Genomic DNA, 10,646 nt, shown 5'->3' with positions numbered 1-10,646 from the left:
CTGTGAGATTTAAGTGACTTTGACTTAACATGTACCAAGCCCGTAGCTAATACATGGTGCCCGGCACGCAGTCCACTTAGCATTCTTGTCAAAACTCACTTAAAAGGTAGCCTGCCAGGCCGGGTGCAATGGCTCATGCCTGTCGTCATAGCACTTTGGGAGGCTGAGATGGGAGGATAGTTTGAGGCCAGGAGTTTGAGACCAACCTGGGCAACACTGAGAGACCCTGCTCTGTCTCTATAAAAATGTAAGAATTAGCTGGGTGTGGTGGTGCACACATGGAGTCCCAGCTACTTGGGAGGCTGCAGTGTGAGGATCGCTTGAGCCTGGAAGGTTGAGAATGCAGTGAGCCATGACTGTCGCACTGCATTCCAGCCTGGGTGACAGAGTGACACTCTGTTCTCCCCCCTAAAAAAAGCCTGCTGGCAACAATTTTTATTTTATTTTTATTATATATATATGTAAGAGAGACAGGGTCTTGCTCTTGTGATGGTTTATTTTAAGAAGAAGGAGGGGAATCAATATATATCAAAGGAAGATATATTGGTGTTCCATGTGCTATTCTTTCAGCTTTTCTCTGGGTTTGATAATTTTCAAATTAAAAATTGGGAGACAAGTGGCCTCTGCCTGGGTCAGAGCTCGGAGCATTTCCCAGGTTCCTGGTCCAGCAAAACGTGGGCAGGACTTGGTTCCCTCCTGTTTGCAACCCGCCCACTTCCCACTCAATCCCAGTTTCCAGAGCCAGTGAGAAGTGCGGGAAGGAGAGGCCCAAGATGAAGCCTTGCTCTGCTTGGCCCTGGCTGGGCCTTCCCACACTTGCACCATCTCACTCAAGGCAGGGATTCTTAGGAGCCCATTTTACGCATGTGCAAACTGAGCCCAGAGAGGATAAAGGACTGGCCCAAGGTCACGAAGCAAGGAAGGGGTGGGCTGCAGGTCAGCCTCTGAATGCCAACGCTACCAGTCTCCTTGTGTACCTTCTGGCCCTCCTCACCGTGCCTTTCCTGTCCTACCCCAAATCTCTCTCTGTATCTTAAGCAACGACCTTCCTATCTTTGGCGATGCCCCTGCCCTGGTGCCCACAGCCCAACTCCCTTCTTCCAGGGGATCACATTTTCCAGGAGTCACTCCTGAAGATGGTCAAGTACCATGAAGGGGCAGGGCGTCCATGGACCCTGATTTGAGGCCCCTGAGCGGTTGGGACTGGTTTGGGCCACAGCTGGCCTAATCTCCCCTCCGCAGAGCCTGGGCATTGTCTAGCTGGCAGCCAAGGGCCATCCATCCGCTTTACAGCGGGCAGCTTTGACAGGCTGCTTGTTTCCAAGGACAAAGCCTTCAGGCTGTGGGTAGGCGATAGCCACTGCGGACCTCGGGCTCATTGCCTGGGTACAGGGGGTGGGGAGCCTGAGGTCTGCCAGGACCCAAGGGAGCCTCGAGGGTGGCCTGAGGACATTGGGTCCTCACTCCTGGCCCCTCAGCCAACACCCCCATGGCCCAGGGCCAGGGATTTTGGAAGGAAGAACCAGCCACTGGGATGTTTTCACTTTGGGGTCACCCTGATCCCCCCAGAATTGAGGCTTGGCCATCAGCTAGCTTTTGTGTGACCCAGGCAGGTCTCTCCACTCTGTGTCTTCTACAGAATGTTGAGAATCACCTCTTTCTCTCGGGGACATAAAGCATGGCTGTGAGAAGAGATTTGTGAGTGTTGGGGTCACTGTAATTACTCTCTGAGGGGACCTGTCTCCCGCTCTGTAGACAAAGTGGGATCCCTTCCCCTCTCTCATGCCCCTGCAAACTTTGGGCTTCGAGTATCCAGGATGGGCCCAGAACCAGCACTGGCACAGCCTCCTCTCTGGCCTGCCCCAACGCACCTCCCACACAGCAGTCAGGCTGATCTTCCTAAAATTTCCGTCTATTCAGCTTACATTAAAATAATAATAATAATAATAATTAATAATAATAACATTTCTATCTGATTTTGTCTCTCCTCTGCTCAGAATCCCTCTGTGGATCCCTAGTGCCTCCAGGAGGAAGTCCACCCTTCCTCTCACGGCTCACCCAATCTACCCCAGCCATAGCTCCTCCTTCACTGTGCCTCTTCCCCTTACCTTCTAGCCAGAATGAAATCCCCAGGCCTCTGCCTGCACCATTCCCTCTGCTTAGGAATAGGCAGACCTGCCCCAGGTCTTTTCTGGTTCATTTCCACTTATCCTTCAGGTTTCTAGGATGCTTTCCCTGACCTCCACTTAAACTGCCTCAGAAGTCCCCTGATCTCCACAAATGTCAGGAACTTGTCCACCTGCCTGCCCCCAGCACCCAGCTTACACCTGACAAAGTGAGCGCTTTGGAATGCTCCAACAGACCTAGTCATACCCGGATAGGCCTGACACCTGCACTGCTGCTTGTGGCCACCGGAGGGCGAAACAACTATTTCGTGCCAACCTGAGGCAGGCCCCTCCTCAGCCTGGGAGAAAAGAGATGCCCCTCCCGCCCACCCCCACCTGTCCCCACCTGTCCCCACCTGTCACTGGGGCAGCTCCGGAAGTAAAACGTGGAAGCAGCTGGTGCAGTGGCCTTGAGCTAGCAGTCAGAACCTCTGCCTGCCCCCATCCCCCATTCCAGGCCCCTCTCTGCCAACAACCAGCATAGGAACCTGAATAAGTCATGCCTCTGCTCTTGGTTTCAGATGATCTGTGACACGCCTGGCCTGGAGCCTGGCACACAGCAGGTGCTCAGTAAATACCTATTTGGCCAGGCGCCATGACTCACGTCTGTAACTCCAGCACTTTGGGAGGCCGAGGCGGATGGATCACCTGAGGTCACGTGTTTGAGACCATCCTGGCCAACATGGCAGAACCCCATCTCTACCAAAAATACAAAAATTAGTTGGGCGTGGTGGCGGGTGCCTGTAATCCCAGCTGCTCGGGCGGCTAAGGCAGGAGAATCACTTGAACCAGGGAGTCGGAGGTTGCGGTGAGCCAAGATTGCGCCATTGCACTCCAGCCTGGGCAAGAAGAGTGAAACTCCATCTCAAAAAAAAAAAAAAAATTTCTCGATGCAAATAATTGTACTCAATGGAAAATACTTGCTGCATGAAGATATTCATCATAACATTATGTATAATATTTTAAAAATTGGAAGCGACATAAATGTCCAACAAATACATCAGAACCCATCCACTTGAAGAAGTACTAAGCCATTGATGAGAATTATAGAAACGACATAGTGATAAGGAAACTGCAAATGATCTAATAGTAAAAGAAAAAAGGAGAAAACAAAAATTATGTGTTGTATAATTGCAACTAAGTACAACTTTATGCAGACTGGCAGATACTGTTGGTGACTGCCCAGCATTTGTTCTCACCGCCCTTCTTTGTCCAGAAACGCTTGCTTTTTCAGCCTCCCTTGCAGTTGTGGGTAGTCATGTTACCACTGAGATGTAAACCAAAGTCTCCTGGGGGAATTTAGGGAACTATTTTGCTTTCCTGTGAAAAGGGGTTGTTGGCTGGGCACAGCGGGTCATGCCTGTAACCCTGTAATCTCAGCACTTTGGGAGGCCAAGGCAGGAGGGTTGCTTGAGCCCGGGAGTTTGAGGCCAGCCTGAGCAACATAGCAAGACCCCATCTTTACAAAAAATAAAAAAAATTTGCAAGATATGGTGGCACATGCCTGTAGTTCCAGTTACTTGGGAGGTTGAGGTGGGAGGATTCCTTGAGCCTAGGAGGTGGAGGCTGCAGTAAGCCGTGATGGCGCTACTGCACTCCAGCCTGGATGACTGAGCAAGACTCTGTCTTAAAAAAAAACAAAACAAAACAAAAAACAAAAAAAAACAGAGAGAGAGAGAGCGAGATTGTCATGGCTTTCACTATCCCCTTTCCCTCTTCCTTCTGCCTTGAATGCATGTGAGATGGCTGGAGCTGCAGTAGCCTTTCTGTGTCCATGAGGCAGTTAGTTTGTCAAAAAGGATAGTGGAGCAGCATGATTGAAAGACCCTGAGTCTGTGACATCACTGAGCTGCTCCCCAATCTGGAGACCACCTACCAACATTTTTTTTTGGTATGTGAGGAAAAGAAGCCCCTATTTATTTAATGCACTGTTGTTACTTGAAGCTGACAGCATCCCTAACTGACACATGGACAAAGTCAGACAAACTGGGGTTCAGATCCCATTTCTCCCACTCTCTTATTGTGTGATTTAAGCCAAGTCACTTCCCCTGTGAGTCTCTGTTCCCTCAACTTTATTTTTATTTTATTTTTTGAGACAGAGTCTCGCTCTGTCACCCAGGCTGGAGTGCATTGGTGCGATCTTGGTTCACTGCAACCTCCGCCTCTCAGGCTCAAGTGATTCTCCTGCCTCAGCCTCCCAAGTAGCTAGCTAGGGATTACAGGCACACGCTACTGTGCCTGGCTAGTTTTTGTATTTTTAGTAGAGCCAGGGTTTTGTCATGTTGGCCAGGCTGGTCTTGAACTCCTGACCTCAAGTGATCCGCCTACCTCGGCCCCCCATCAGTTCCTCAACTTTAAAATGAAGCTACACTCATCTCTTGGGCTTTTCAAGAGGAGAACAACATGACAGAGTTGGAAGTTCTTGGTTAACGGTAAAGGGATATTCGCATTTAATTTTTCAAACTGAAAGTCTGAACTAAAACAAAAGAAGGAATTAGCTATTGTGTTAGAAGAGCGGAATTGGTCATTTTATTTCTTTCCTTTTTTTTTGTCTCAAATATCCTTAAGGCTGCTCTGGGTCTCCCTCTTCTGGACAGTGAGCACTTTGTGGTGTGGAAGGGTCTGGGCCTGAGGCCAGGGCTGCTTCTGGGTCCTGAGTGGAAGTGGCGGTAGGTGGAGCTCGCAGCTTGCAGCAGAGCCGGGCCAGGGCAGTGGTGGGCTCCTCACCTGGCCCTGGCAGGCAGGCAGGCGCAGGTGGGGCTCGGTGGCAGCGGCTGTGACTCGAGGTAAAAATAATCAGGCAAGGACAGCTGCTTCCTCGTCAGCAACCAAGAGGGAAATAAAGCTCATGTCCCCTCCAGCGAAAACCTGCTCTCCGGTCCCCTGGCTCCTGCCACCAACTGCTCGACGTCCGTGTGCCAATCCAATTTGAACGCTTGCGATTCACCCCAGAGAGGGCTTATTTTAACTTCATCAAGCGCAGAGAAAAACATCCAGGCTGGAGTCTGTGGGAGGGGGAGGAGCAGCTGCTTGGGGGCCTGGGCTGGGGATGGGGTCCCGGAGCTCCTACCACTCCAGTGGTGGGACTTGGGGTCCCCTCCTCCGAGTGGGGTTCAACAATCGACCAAGTCATTCCTTCAACCGAGGCTTAGTGAGCACCTACTGAGTTTTCCCTGAAATCAATGGGAGAAAGTCCCGAGGCCTTGGCCCGGCTCGTGAAGTCCTTTCCAAGTCCTCACCCCCTTCCCTGTCCCCTCTGTTCTCCAAACAGCCTCCTCTTGGGCTGCACCAGTCCTCCACGAAAGCCTAGGCATGCCGTGTTTTCTCCCGCCCATGCCTCACACCTTCCGCCTGAACTGTCTTTCCCCTGTTTCTCCATCCAGAGGAGGTCCAGAAATTCTAGAGAGTTCCTAGTTGTACCTCAAGCCTCAGCTTGGTCTCTCCGGTGGTTCCCCAGCCCTCCTGGCAGTGGCAGTGGTTCCCTCTGGGTTCCAGCAGGATTTTGCCCATCTGTCTGTTTTAGCAAAGAAGTGGGGGGCTCCCTCTCTTCCTTCTCTACCCTTCTTTCTCTCTCTTCCAACAAGCACACTGACCTCTACTTTCTTTTTTCTTTTTTTTTAGACAGTCTCGCTCTGTGCTCAGGCTGGAGTGCAGTGGCATGATCTTGGCTCACTGCAACTTCCGCCTCTCAGGTTCAAGTGATTCTCTTGCCCCAGCCTCCTGAGTAGCTGGGATTACAGGTGCCTGCCACCACGCCTAATTTCTTTTTTTTTTTATTTTTTATTATTATTTTTTTTTTTTAGTAGAGACAGGGTTTCACCATGTTGGCCAGGCTGGTCTTGAACTCCTGATCTCAAGTGATCTGTCCACCTCAGTCTTCCAAAGTGCTGGGAGTACAGGTGTGAGCCACCGCACCCAGCCTCGTTTGGAAAATCTGAAAGTGTAATTGTTTCCTAGACCATGTGAAGTGCCCTGGAATCAAGGGGAGTGTTGACACATCCTAGGTCTCAGTGGGTCACTAGGCTAGGTCCCAGGCCGGGTGTGGCTGGAGCGGTGGAGGTGGGCCTCTTGGGGAGGGTAGATGACAGGAGAGGAAGAAGAGGGAATTCCAGGTGTGCGGGGAGCTGGGAGAGAGTACAGACAGACCCAGAGGCAGAAATGAGGAAACTGGCATGCTGGCTCAGAGAGGTAAAGCAGCTCACTCAAGGCCACACAGCTGAAGGGGCTGAGGTGGGCTTTGACCCCAGGTCTGTTTGGCCTCCTGCAAGCAGTTGACAGTGCTGGTTTGAGATGTGCTCCCTAGGGTTGACCTTGGAGCCCTCCACACCTTTGTCTTCTTGACCCCCTACATGGTGGCCTCCCGATGGACCTCCCTGGGAGAGGTGAGATGCACCCGGGGGGGCACCTGACAGGATGGCCAGGGAAGCCCTCCAGTAAGACCGAGACACTGCTGAGCAGGGCAGAGCTCCTGGCCTGTGAGCCCCACAAATGGGTTCTCCACGTGCTGGCTGCCATGGGCACCCATCATTTCCTGTGTCCATCTTGGGGAATTGTGTCCCCTTTTCTCTTGGGGAATTCTCTTCTCCCACCATTCATGGGTTTCCACTCCAGCTGCCTCTCCTCAAAAGCAAACCAACAAGTAACATAAAATGCCCCGGGAATGGGCCTGAGCCATGGTTCGGCCGTTCCTCCAGTCATGGCCAAGCCATGCAGTTCAGAGCTTCACCTTGGCTGACACCTTGGTGTGAAGTGAGAAGAGCAGTGGTCCTGACCCTGGGGTTTCTGAGTTGGGAAGGTGAAGCTGGAGCTGCTGGTGGCCCCATGTCATGGGGTTAAGTTTAACTGCACACAATAGAAAGCTCCAAATAAAAGTGGCTTAAACAAGTAAAGATGTATTATTATTTTTAATGTAAAAGAAGCCTGGTGATGGGCAGTCCAGGGCTCATGTGACTCGCTGAGACATTCCATCTCACCTCATGGCCCAAAATAGCTGCCAAAGCTCCAGCCATTGCACTTATGTTTTAGGCAACAGGAAGGAGGAAAGGTAGGTAAGGGCCCAAGAGTTTCTTCTTCCAGCGGTGTCAGCTCCCTTCAGGCAACCTTCCCAGATGTACTACAGAATACTTGTGCTTATGTATCACTGGTTGCAAAGGAATTTGAGAAATGTCATTTATCCTCTGGGCATTTTCCTGCCCTGACAGGTTTCTGTCTTTGCCGCAGGCTGCATTTCCTATCGTATCCATCTGCAATGAGAGGGAATAAAGCCTGAGAGGAGGAGGAGGTGGGAGACAGAGACAGGGAGGAAAACACAGAGGCAAGGAGGGAGGCAGAAGGGGAACGAAGACTTCCCCAGTGCCTGAACCGAAGGGGGCCTGAAGCCAGCCGCTGACCTCCAGGTGGCCTGAATCCACACTCCCCTCTCCGCCCTTTCCCCTTTCCTTTCCTTTCCGACAGAGTTTGTCCTTGTTGTCCAGACTGGGGTGCAATGGCACGATCTCAGCTCACTGCAACATCCGCCTTCCATGTTCAAGCGATTCTCCTGCTTCAGCCTCCCGAGTAGGTGGGATTACAGGCGCGTGCCACCACGCCCAGCTAATTTTTTTTATTTTTAGTGGAGACGGGGTTTCACCATGTTGGCCACGCTGGTCTCAAACCCCTGACCTCAGGTGATCCACCTGCCTCGGCCTCCCAAAGTGCTGGGATTACAGGCGTAAGCCACCGCGCCTGGCCTCTGCTTTTTCTTACGCCAGGTTGAATTGGGTTCCCGTCACTTGGAAGGGGAAGAATGAATGTGCTGACCTTGGGGAAGGCTTTATCTCCCTCATGCCTTGATTTTTTTCTTCTGAGAAATGGAGTTCCTATTGGCTGCCGACGGAACTGTGACAAGGATGGGATGTGTGACATCAGGGAGCCCTGCCCGGAACAGCTTGGCTGACCTGCTCCTCCTCCTGCTGCCAGTTCCAGGGATTCTGCTCCACGATTGCTGAAAGTCTACAGGGAACCTGCACCCTGTCAGGCCCCGGGAGCTGGCCAGGTGTAGGGAATTTTCTGGACACCTGAGTAGTGGGGTGAAAACCGAAGAAGCCAAAGAATGGAGAGAAGAATTGGGGGAGAGCTGGAGGGATTCCTGGAGCACAGGAAACGACTGGCGCCTTGTAGGGGCATGGCCCTGGGCACAAAGGGGGCCAAGGCCCCTCCTTGAATGGGTCTGATGCTTGGGTGACAGCCTGGCTGTGTCAGGGTGCTGGGCTGTGGGGAATGCATTTTCAACCCTGCCCAGTGCTTTCCTGCTCCTTTTGGAAACAGTACCTAGTTTTCTTTCTCTTTTTCTTTTTTCTTTTTTCTTTTTCTTTTTTTTTTTTTTTTTAAAGAGACATGGTCTTCGTTGCCCAGGCTGGAGAATAGGGTGCAGTCCTTGAACTCTTGGTCTCAAGCCATCCTCCCACCTCAGCCCCCCCCCCTTTTTTTTTTCATGGAGTTTGCTCTGTCATCCAGGCTGGAGTGCAGTGGCACCATCTCGGCTCACTGCAACCTCCGACTCCCTGGTTCAAGTGATTCTCCTGCCTTAGCCGCCCGAGTAGCTGGGATTACAGGCACCCATCACCACGCCCAACTAATTTTTGTATTTTTGGTAGAGATGGGGTTTCACTATGTTGGCCAGGATGATCTAGAATGCCTGGCCTCATGATCCGCCCACCTCGGCCTCCGAAAGTGCTGGGATTACAAGCATGAGCCACGGCGCTGGGCCCCACCTCAGCCTCTTGAGTTGCTAGGACTACAGGCATGCACCTCCATGCCCGGCTAATATATACATACTCATATATACGGATATATATGGGGTCTTGCTATGTTGCCTAGACTTGGTATTGAACTCCTGGCCTTGGTCCCAAAGTGCTGGGATTGCAGGCATGAGCCACTACCCGTGGCCAGCAACTGGTTTTCTTTGTGGAGTCTCCTCTTCCATGATCAGTTCCTGTGGTGCTGGGAGGGGCTGGCCCCGCTCTGTCCTCCTGGAGTGGCATATTCGTTTTGTATTTGTTTTCATGGCAGTACCTAGGTTAGTGTTTGGTTGAATAACCAACAATGGCAATCCTGTGGGATTGGAAGGGGCATCTTCAGAATTCTGACTGCCACAAGTGGGGATATAACCCAGGCTCCTCCAATAAGGGAACCGAATGCCCGGGTCAAACAGATTGACTCACTCTTTGGGAGACTGAGGCGGTCAGATCACTTGAGCCCAGCCTGGACAACATGGTGGAACCCTGTCTCTACAAAAAAAAATTACAAAAATTAGCCAGTGTGGTGGGATGCACCTGTGATCCCAGCTACTCGGGAGGCTGAGGTGGGAGGATTGTTTGAGCCAAGGAGGTCGAGGCTGCAGTGAGCCAAGATGGCACCACTGCACTGTAGCCTGGGTACCAGAGTGAGACCCTGTCTCAAATGCAAAAAAAAAAAAAAGGAAAGAAATTTGAAGTGAATAGGATGGCTGTTGAAGATTTTAGTCGACTGATTTTGATTTTGTCTCTGTAGTAGCATCTTAAGGAATGTTTGATTTGTTGTAAGGTAAGCGTCTAGCATGATTTAATTTTCTTATAAAAATATTTTATATTCAGAAAGCATATTTCCTCATGAATCTTTATGTGGCTCCTGTATCAGTCAGGACATGGTAGGTTGTGCTGCAGTAGCAACTCTAAAATCTCAGTGCCTTAAAATAGTAGTTTTGTGGCTTTGTTTTTCTTATACTGAGAGGTGACAGGGTGCTGGCAGTCCTCACAGCCCTCGCTCGCTCTCGGCGCCTCCTCTGCCTGGGCTCCCACTTTGGTGGCACTTGAGGAGCCCTTCAGCCCACCGCTGCACTGTGGGAGCCCCTTTCTGGGCTGGCCAAGGTGGGAGCCGGCTCCCTCGGCTTGCGGGGAGGTGTGGAGGGAGAGGTGACAGCGGGAACCAGGGCTGCGCATGGCGCTTGCGGGCCAGCTGGAGTTCCGGGTGGGCGTGGGCTTGGCGGGCCCCGCACTCGGAGCAGCCCTGCCAGCCCTGGGCAATGAGGGGCTTGGCACCCAGGCCAGCGGCTGCGGAGGGTGTACTGGGTCCCCCAGCAGTGCCAGCCCACTGGCGCTGCGCTCGATTTCTCACCGGGCCTTAGCTGCCTTCCCACGGGGCAGGGCTCAGGACCTGCAGCCCGCCATGCCTGAGCCTCCCACCCCCTCCATGGGCTCCTGTGTGGCCCGAGCCTCCCCGACGAGCACCACCCCCTGCTCCACTGCGCCCAGTCCCATCGACCACCCAAAGGCTGAGAAGTGAGAGCGCATGGCGCGGGACTGGCAGGCAGCTCCGCCTGCAGCCCTGGTGCAGGATCCACTGGGTGAAGCCAGTTGGGCTCCTGAGTCTGGTGGAGATGTGGAGAACCTTTATGTCTAGCTCAGGGATTGTAAATACACCAATCAGCACCCTGTGTCTAGCTCAGGGTCTGTGAATGCACCA

The sequence above is a fragment of the Hylobates moloch genome, unplaced genomic scaffold (genome assembly GCF_009828535.3).
Source record: "Hylobates moloch isolate HMO894 unplaced genomic scaffold, HMol_V3 SCAFFOLD_176, whole genome shotgun sequence".
In the NCBI taxonomy this organism is placed as follows: Eukaryota; Metazoa; Chordata; class Mammalia; order Primates; family Hylobatidae; genus Hylobates; species Hylobates moloch.
Note: the sequence above shows the minus strand (reverse complement) of the source record.